This window comes from Equus przewalskii, chromosome 29, assembly GCF_037783145.1.
Source record: "Equus przewalskii isolate Varuska chromosome 29, EquPr2, whole genome shotgun sequence".
Lineage (NCBI taxonomy): Eukaryota > Metazoa > Chordata > Mammalia > Perissodactyla > Equidae > Equus > Equus przewalskii.
The window spans coordinates 39,753,924-39,764,211 of NC_091859.1; positions in this window are offsets into that span (position 1 = coordinate 39,753,924).

Below are 10,288 nucleotides of genomic sequence, written 5' to 3' on the forward strand. Positions count from 1 at the left end.
ACAGACCAGATGGGGATCTTCCAGCACAGAGTGGGCCTTTATTAAGCTAAGATGCCCTGCCACCCAGAAACAGCTGGTCCAGTAGAATGAGGCAGGACCTACTGAACTTGAAAACTAGGCCTATAGTTGGGAGGTGACACCTGAAAAGATGGGGCTCTGTTTTAGAGGATACAGAAGATAGGCTCAGGTGACTGAGCGCATGTGCTCAGTCAGAGACCAGCATATCCCAAACAGAACACACAGCCAAGAGTCATGACCAGACTCAGTAATCACTCACGGAATTTTTGTTTTCTGTTCCTGAAATTTGGAGGGGGGACTGTCAGGGGACAGAACAGTGGTCCCACTGAATTGGGAACTGAGACTGTCACCTGGCCATGTTAGGCTCCTGGTCCACTGAACCAAAATAAATAAATTAAAAAAAAATTTTTTTCTTTTTGAGGAAGATTAGCCCTGAGCTAACTACTGCCAGTCCTCCTCTTTCTGCTGAGGAAGACTGGCCCTGAGCTAACATCCGTGCCCATCTGCCTCTACTTTACATGTGGGACGCCTACCACAGCATGGCTTTTGCCAAGTGGTGCCATGTCTGCACCTGAGATCCGAACCGGTGAACCCCGGGCCGCCGAGAAGCGGAATGTGTGCACTTATTTGCTGCACCACTGGGCCGGCCCCAATAAATAAAAATTAAAAACATAAACAGATATGTAATATATAAAATATATATTATATATTTCTAAAACAATAACATTATTGGAATAGCATAACATTCGCCCAGTGGTTTTTTTAGTATATTCAGAGCTGTTCAACCATCACCACTAATTTTAGAACATTTTCATTATTCCAAAAAGAAACTCTGTACCTATTAGTGGTCACTCCTACTTCCCCCTCCCCCCAGCGCCTGGCAACCGCTGATCTACTTTCTGTCTCTATGGACTTGACTGTTCTGGACATTTCATGTAAATGGAATCATATAGTACATGTCCTTTTCTGTCTGGTTTCTTTCACCTTGCATGTTTTCAAGGTTCATCCATGTTGTCAGTAGTTCATTCCTTTTTATCGCTGAATAATATTCCACGGTGTGAATTTATCCACTCATCAGTTGATGGATATTGGATTGTTTCCACCTTTTGGTGATTATGAATGGCACTGCTATGAACATTCGTGTACAGGCTTTTTGTGTAGGTCTATGTTTTCAATCCTCTTGGGTCTATACCTAGGAAAGGAATTTCTGGGTCATATAATTCTATGTTTCGGTTTTTGAGGAATTGCCAAGCTATTTTCCACAGTGCCCGCACTATTTCGCATTCTCACCAGCACTGTATGAAGGTTCCAAGTGCTCACATCCTCGCTGACGCTTGCCATAGCCTGTCTTTTTGGTCATAGCCATCCTAGGGAGTGTGAAGCAGTGTCTCATTGTGGCTTTGACTCACATTTCCCTAATGATTAATGATGTTGAGCATCTTTTTATGTGCTTTATGGCCATTTGTGTATCTCCTTTGGAGAAATGCCTTTTGAATCCATTCCCCATTTTTTAATTGGGTTGCCCTTTCATTCTCGAGTTCTAAGAGTTCTTGATATATTCCAGATACAAGTCCCTTATCAGATACTTGATTTGCAAAGATTGGCTTCCATTTGGTGGCTTCTCCTTTCACTTTCTTGATAGCATCCTTTGAAACGCAAAGAATTTTAATTTTGATAAAGTCCAATTTTTTTTCCTTTTGTCATTCATGCTTTTTGTCTTATTTAAGAAACCATTGCCTAATCTAAAGTCATAAAGATTAATTCCTGTGTTTTCTTCTCAGTTTTATAGTCTTAGCTCTTATGTTAACATCTTTGACCCATTTTGGATCGGTTTTTGTATATGGGGTGAGGAAGGGGTCCGGCTGCATTCTTTTGCATGTGGATATCCAGTTTTCCAGCACCATATGTTGAAAATACTATTTTTTCTCATTGAATTATCTTGTAAAAAAGTCAATTGGCCTGAAGTGTAAAGGTTTATTTCTGCGCTCTTCAGCCCGCAGTGGCACTTAGTGCCAATTTCAAATTTTTCTCCACACTCCGAGAACCAGCCACGTCCCCCTCCTCAGGGACTCTGGCGCCAGCTGACGGGCGCCCCCTCCTCAGAGCCTGGGGGCTGGCTCCGAGGATCCTCCCTCCGAGCTCTGGGGGCAGCGTCTCCCCCTCACAGGTGGGCTCCCAGCACCTGGAGCACCTCCTCCAAGCTTCCAGGTTCTGGAAACTGCCACCTGATCCATTTGTCCCCCAGCTCTAGATGCAGTAGCTGCTTCCTGGGGAGTGGCTGTCGCTGCTGACCTCTGGGTTCTCTTTGCGGCTTTTCAATTCCTGTTTAACCAATTCCTGATCTTAAATGCTTTATGACAAAATAACTGGTAAGGTTTCTATTCTCCTGACTGGACCCTGGCGGAAACACGGAGACCACGCTTCCTTTCTCTCATTCATTCATTTAGTCAACAGTCACCTAATACCTCCGCTGTGACAGATCCCAGGCAGCGTGATGCTGAGGGGCTCATGGACGAGTCAGACATGGGTCCCACCCTGGAGGAGCTCCCAGCCCGATGGGGGAGGCGCTCTCAGACACAAACAGAGTGAGCAGTGAGAGCAGCTGCAGAGGCAAATCAGGGCCACACCTCGGAGGGCCAGGTAAGCCCTTCCTGCCTCCTTCCTCCGCCCTGTCCAGCCCCAGGGGACTGAGGGATCCTCCACCCCCCAGGGCTGCAGTGGGAGCCGGGACAGACAGGAGTTGCGTCAGCCCAGCTGGGGGTCCTCTGCCAGCCCGAGGCAGGCTTATGGGATCCAGATGCCTTGGCTGTCTCCGGCGCCTGCAGAGGCAGGGCTGAGGCCTCCCCGAGGAGCCAGGGAGGCTGCGCCAGGCGCTGGGGATGGTGGCCGACAGGGGAGGGGGCTCTGCCCCGCCTGGACGTCCCCATTCGTGAGTCAGTCTCTTGGCCTATAACGCCCTGTGGTTTCCCTGATGGGATGGACCTGACAGTGGGCTGTGCCTGAGGGTGGAGGAAGGGGTGGTCCTGTGACACGAACCCGCATTCCTCCCCTTAAGGAGTCGGCCCTTCTTTACCTGAAGGATGGCAGAGCAGCCTGCATGCCTGGGTTCAGGGTCAGACGGACCTGGCCTGCGTCCCGGCCCCGCCGCCCACTAGCTGTGGACTCGGCGAGGTCCTCAGCTTCTCAGGCATCAGTGTCCCCTCGGGAAAACAGAGATAATGTCTCCTAGAGTTCTCGAGCAGGCGAGGGAGAGGGGGCGCTTTGGGGAACATAAGAGCCCATCTCCGTGAAAGGGGTGATTCCATGACCGTGTCCTTGCCCTTGAGACTCTCCCAGCCTACAGGGAAGATGGAGGTGGTCTGTGCGTGAAGGGCCTGGAGTGGACAGAGGACAGAAAGGAACCACTGGGCCAGGCTGGAGGTAGGGGTGTTTGGTGCTCAAGATTGAGCTGTTCTGGGCCATAGAGTTAGCTGTGTGACTGTGGGAATACACTTGCCCTCTCTGGGCACCCATCACCTCTTTAGCAAAATGATTATCATGATACCCACCCCAGAGGGTTGGGTGAGTGACACACGATGGGCACTCTCCCCTGGACTGTGCCTGCTGTCTGGGGATGTCACTCAGGCCTCCACTGCCTCCCAGACTTTGAGGCATGGGGTGTCCTGGAATGGCCGCCCTGTAATGGCTCTGCAGGCTACATCTGGAGACCGCCTCCCAGACCCAGAGACAGGTGGCTCCAGCCCCAGCCCCAGGCTTCAAGGGGCCTGCAGCCACATCCCAGCTCTAGCCCCCAAGGCCCCTGAAGATCCTCATCTGTTTGGGGGTTTTAGGACCAGAAACTGCATAAAGGCTCCCTGGTTCCCTGCCCCCACTTTGCAGATGGAGAAACTGAGGCTCAGGGAGGAAATGACTTGCTCAAGTCTCACAGGAGGCTCATGGCCAAGTCTGCCGGCCCCTAGAACACCGTTCTGTCTGTTACCCTGCAGAGCAGCCCTCCAACAGTGCTCCACGGAGTGTGGCTTGCACACCCCCAAGTACCTCTCACAGCTTCCTAAGGAAAGATTTGGGGTGACTATCCCAAAGGCCCCCAGGCCCTAAGACCCTGGGCCCAGCCTGGCCCTTCCCCTCCCAGCTGGTCTGGAGGCCCATGCCACCCCCTCAGCCCCTGTTGTGGGGGGGCACTGAGGTCTTTAGGGTAACATCAGAGGGGTCTGAGCAGCCCAGGGGAGGGCCTGAGGCTCATGGGGGATTCTGGGAGGGCAGGCCCTACTTGCACGAGGGTCCCTGGGCCTCCTGGGGACATGAGTTTCTCGTTTATTCAACCCTCAGCAAACATGCACGTCCTGTCCAACCCTGGACAGGGGTGGGGCCGAGAGGGGACCCCACTCTACGTTTTGGGAGGAGCTCATGGTCCGATGGCAGAGGCAGACAGGCTCTTCTGTCCCACCGATAAGGACACGGGGGCCCAGAGAGGAAAAAGAGCTCCCTCGGCCCCACAGAGCAGTGATGGACCCAGGGGCACTGCCCCCAGGCCCAGCTCTGTCCTCCATGCCGTGCAGCCCAGGGTCAACGTGGGACTCAGGTCACCTTGGCCCCCTGCCTGTCCTCTGCTCTGAGGGTGTGGGTTGGGCTGGTAGAGATGGGACGGAGCCTCCAGCAGCCCGACCAGTGCCCCCTCTGCCGGGGACCCCTGCCAAGCACCCCGGAGGAAGAGTGCCTGCCCCCGGGAGCCCCAGGACAGCTTCCCCAGCCCCACGCCGGCTCGCTTCTCGGATCCTCCTGGCTTCTGGTCCTCTCCTTGCCTCCTCCAGCTGCTGCTCCAGGACCACCATCTGGGGGCAGGCTTCCCCCTAAAATGGGTCTTCCCCCTCCAGTCCCATTAGGCACCCTCGCACAGGGCCAGCTCATCCTGTCTGAGGCCTCACTGGCCATAGCCTTGGGGTCAGCTCCTCAGTCTGGGCTCTCCTGGGGCCCTGAGCCATGTCTCCAGGTGGCCCTTCACGTTCAAGTCTCAGCTGAACTTCTCATCTGCTCCTCCTCCCATCACGAGGCTGGAAGCCAGGCGGCCCCCCGTCCAGCCCTGATGGCCTCTCCAGCCCCCCTCCCTCCACCCTCACGGTCTGTCTTGTTGTTTCATGTGAATGTTATTGAATTTTCACACAGTGACAACTCCTGTGTAACCAGCACCAGACACAGAAACAATAAGCAGAGCCCTGAGGGCCCCCTCCCAGGGCGGCCGTGATCCTGACTTCTGACACCGTGGTTATTTTGTCTGTCTTTGGACGTCATGTCAGTGGAACCTGACAGTACTGAGGTGGGTGCTGTGATGGGCCCCCCAGACTTCCCTCCCGGAATGAAGAACTTCTTCCCCAGCTGCTGGGACACGGCCCCCCGGACCCAGCCCTCTTTGGGCTTTGCTGGGCTGAAGACACTGCCTCGCCCAAGGTCGGGTCTTCTTCCAGGGACGGCCTGTGTCCAGTGACTGGTCAACGTGGGCTGTCAAGACCTGACCCCTCGCACCTACTCGGGACAACTCGTCAGGGTCATTTCGGCCCAGGGCTGCTGTGGGGTTACCTGAGGCCTGTAAAGGGACTGTGTCACAGTTCAACTCCTCCTTTGCAGCCTCATTGTCCTATAAGTAAGTTCTTGCAAATGACAGGAAGTGGAAATATCACATGCCACCTTCAGAAACTCCCTCTAAGGGGCAGAGACTGCCCCACATGAATCCTTCCTTCTGGCTGGAATGCAAACGTGATGCTGGCCCTTGAGCAGCCATCTTGGGCCGTAAGGTGGAAGCCATGTGCCAAGAATGGTGGAGCCACGAGCTAAGGGGAACCTGGGTCCCCAGTGCTGTGGAGCTGCCACACCAGCCCTGGGCTGCCCACCTCTAGGCTTCATCACAAGCGAGAAATTAACTTCTGTCATGTTTAAGCCACTCTTATTTTGTTGTCAGTATTTGCAACTGAAATGAATCTCAGCTAATATCCTGGCAACAACTGGTGTTGGCACCAATCAGTCATGGAATGAGCGAGAGGCCAAAACAGCAAAACTTGCACTGAATCCAGTAAAACAGATAGAAAAGTGCCATTTTGCAAAGAGCCTTAGAATAGTGTGAAATGTGCATTCAGTTTCAATGTAGAGTAAAATTCGTGTCTCTGCAAAAGTCCTCTGCCCTTCACACCTCATGAAATAGTTCCTAAGCTCTAATTTTGCTGGTCTTAAAACTCAGAAGGGCCTATTACAGGACTTCCGCTGGGGCATCCTGCAGTGGGAAGGGGACCTGGTCGTTCCACTCCCTTTGCTAGTAACAGGAGTAGGAATGGGCATGTGATGCTATTCTGGCCGATGAGAGGGGAAGTCAGCTGGGGAAGGAGGCTTCTGAGAGTTTTCATAGACACAAGGGAAGAGCATTCTCTTTTCTGCCTTTTTGCATTAGTGCATAAGGGTGTGATGCTTGGAGCAGTGGCAGCCATCTTGAGGTCAGGAAGGGACAAGCCTGAGACTAAAAGTCAATGCACTGGCTCCTTGAAGACATGAAGATATTGAATTAAGCAACCCTGGAGGCACCCTATCACCAGACTCTCCGTTACGTGTGGCAGGCACCGTGAACTCCCTTCTAGTGTGCATTCTTCCTGTCATCCTTTTAGTAATAGAACCTATTGAGTTTTAGCAGACAGTTGGCCCCCCAGCTGCAGACTACATTCCCAGCATCCTTGGCAGCTGGGCGTGGCCACGTGGCTAAGTCCAGGCCAATGGGATGTGAGCGGAAGCAACACATGCAACTTTTAGATGATGTCCTTGAAGACATTTGCCCCGGGCGTTCTCCTCCCCTTTCCCACTAGTTGGAAAATAGCAACAGCTGGAGGCCTTGGGAAGCTCCATCTTGGGGTGGCAGAGCGGCCCCATCCGCCCTGGAGCACTCACCTTGGGGCTGTGGGGGAAACAGTCTTCTGCCTCATCTCAGCGGCTCTATTTCGAGTCTTTGTGCCAGCAGCTGCCCGAGTACCTTAGCCGGTCCATCCTGTGGCATAATTGACACCCACAGGGTTCCGGCCACCTGACTTGTTTCTGGCAGCCAGAGGTCTCCTCTCTGATCCTGCTCTCCCTGCAAGTTGGTGGGGACTGTGGCTGTGAGGAATGGCTTCCTGTTTGGGGTCCCCCCTCCCCCCGACTCCTGGCCCCTAGTTCAGTCTCACCGGCTACCTTGGTCCCCTCTTCCGCCCAGGGAAGGGGATGCTCCCCAAGCACCCCAGCCCCCCGCCCAGCAGCCCAGGTCATACCTAAGCCCACGGCCAGATGTTAGGTCCTGACCCCCAACCTCACAGCGGAATTCCCAGCATGCCTTGCCCTGGCTGGCCCATGTCAGGACAGGCAGAGATTCAGGAACAAGAGAAGCAGGAAACCAGACTTCCAGGAACACGGTCCTGGTTACTCACTCATCCTCACTGCTGTTGGGCATAGATGGAGGACAGACCAATGTAACATTCAAACACGAAGTTGAAGATTCATACAGCGGCCGGGGGGCCTACGCACTCCCCGAGCTACCGAGCTACCGGCAAAGCTGCTTCCCACATGCTTGCACTCGGCCAGCTGGGGCTCGTGCAACAACCGACGGCACCTGCCTGGCCCCGGGGGCCCCTCGCTGCCCCGGTACACGGATGGGTCCTCATCTTCTTCCCCAGCTCCCGGACAAAAACATGTGCCGATGTGCGGCCCAGAAGCAGCTGCAGGGCTCCTCAGGTCTGACTACTGTCCCCAGGACTGGCCTCCCCGGGAGCCCGCCCATCCCTCCTCCTTCCTGAGAACTTGAGAATCCATTGCCCAGTAAACAATCTGGCTCCTACTCCAAAGTGGGGCAGCCTGAGGCTGCCAGGGCATCAAGTGACTGCGAGCTTGGGAGGGGACAGAACGAAGTGCAGGGTCGCCAGAATCAGGCCCAGGCAGGGGGGCCCGGGGAGGGCTCTGCTCTACGCGTGTTGCACAGGGAAGCAAGCCGGAGCCCTCGCCAGCTCCCCCAGCCGGCCTCCTCCCTACCTCGAGCTCAGCCCTCAGGACAGCCAAGGCCTGGGTTCAGATCCCAGTCCTGTTGCCTACTTGCTGAGCCTCAGTTTCCCCATGTAGAAAGTGGAGGTGTGTTGTCTACAATGTGCTCCATGCCAGGTGCCACACTGGCTCATTCGAACGTCACAACCATGCTGGGAGGGAGGAGCCATCCATCTCCTCTTCGCAGAAGAGGCAACAGGCACAGCTCTGGCCAGGGCGCGGAGGCCAGCAGGCAGGGGAAGGGGATCTCTGGGCGCCCCTGCCCTGCCCTGGACAGGATGGCTCCTACCAGCCCAGAGGAGATGCAAGATCACAGCACGGGGGCGGCTGGAGGCTGCGGTCTTTGAGGGTGGGTGGGGAGGGCGGCAGAGGGCACCTGCCAGCTGCAGCGTCTGGATGAATCAGCCTTTCTCCTGCTGCCTCGGCCCCGCCGGCGCCCATCCTCTCAGCCTCTTTTCTCCAGGATGCTGCTGTCGTTTCTGGCCAGCTGGATCCTGGCTGGTTTATAGCTGCTGCATTAAGAGGCTGGGTGGGGGGCAGGCCCAACGAGCTACAGCCCCCCGACCGTCCAAGCCGATGGACAGAGAGGCCTTATTAGAACGTAGAAGAGAAAGAATCAACCCCAAACCCCTGCGGCCGCCTCTGCCTCCCCCCCGCCCACTTTCTCAGAGACAAGGATGCCAGGAGCATCTCATTCCTGGTCCTGCCTGGCATGATGTAGGAGTCAGGGGCCAAGCCTGCCTCCTGGACTGCGTTTCCAGAGCAGGGTCCTCTGAGAAGGCCTTAAACATTGGGCACCCCCCGTACTCCTGCAGAGCTGGCCGTGGCTGCTCCAGCCTGGCCTGACCTCCGGGTTAGAAGGTGTTGCATTAGCCGAGGGCCCAAGGGTCTCTCACTGCTGCTCCCGGTGAGCCAGGGTCCAGAGCTGGTGCCTCTAGGCCCTCAGCTCTGTGTGGTCTGCTGGGAACTTCTCGAGGCCCCTGCAAAGCTACATGGATGTCCTCCTGGGGGAGCCTGAGCCCACGCCCAGGAATGACCCTGAGAGGGACTTGATGCGGTTCTGCCCGTCAAGACGTTTGGGAGGACAGGCCAAGCATTCAACAGCCACGGAGGATGCCTGGGAGCTGGGGCTGGAGGGGCAGTCAGGGAAGGGTTCCTAGAGGGGACATGGACCTCACGGGGAAGAACAGGAGGAGTTTGTGGACAAGGATGGTGGGGAAGGGCCTTGCAGGCAGCAGCAAAGGCACACAGGGTATTGACAGGTGAACGTCAGGGTGGGGAAGGGAGGCAAGAATTTGCAGTTTAGTGTGGCTGGAGGGCAATACTCAAAGCTGGAGAGGGAGGCAGGGCCAGATCCAGGAGGGCCTTGAATGCCGAGCCTAAGAGTTAGGCTTTGTTCCTTAGGCAACAGGGAGCCATAGAAGAGTTTAGGGTAAGGGAGGGACATGTGCCTGTTTCACCTCTATATGCGGACACATGGCAGCCCCTCACTATATGATGGCCAAATGACTAATCAAACAGTGCTTGACCCTAAGAGGTCAGCTCACTTGCTTAAGCACATATAGTTACATAGTATTTGTATTCTTAAAGTAAAACTTGCCCATTTTTTAAAAAATTTAAAAGATAGGTGAGATGATGTTGTAGTTGGAGAAATAACTGACATATAATCCACTGTTTTCGTCAAAAACATCACCTGTTTTTGAATACCCCCAGAGCCAGGGAGCTCCCCTCCTTACCAGGCTGCCCAAGACTGTCTGCAAGCAGAATCCAGAGGCCTCTAAAAAAAGGGCGGGCTGCTGAGCCCCAGAGCGCCTGGCAGCACCCGTGGTCCTGCAGGGGAGGGCTTCTCCCGCCTGGCCAGAGCGCCCAGCTCCAGACGCTGCTCCTCATGGTGAAGGAGCCGGGCCTCGCTGCGCGGACAGCAGATTTCCTACTGGCCCAGCCCGGGGGCTGCCAGAGGGCACTTCTGGGCTCTCTCAGGATCTTGGCCAGGCATCCAGGGTGAGGCAGGCCCCCCCTCTCTGGGGCCTCCTCCAGGCTTGGTGGTGGCACACCCCTACGCCAGTGGAGGAGCTGGCTCCTCCCATGTCCTCATTTGACCCCGTTTAGGTTAAAACAGATTCAGGCTCATTAAGAAGTGGGGGTGGGGGTGCTGGCGGGACCCAACCCAGGCTGCTTGTGAGCCTTGGAGAGTGAGGTGGGAGAGCAGGCCCCTCCACTCCCCAGC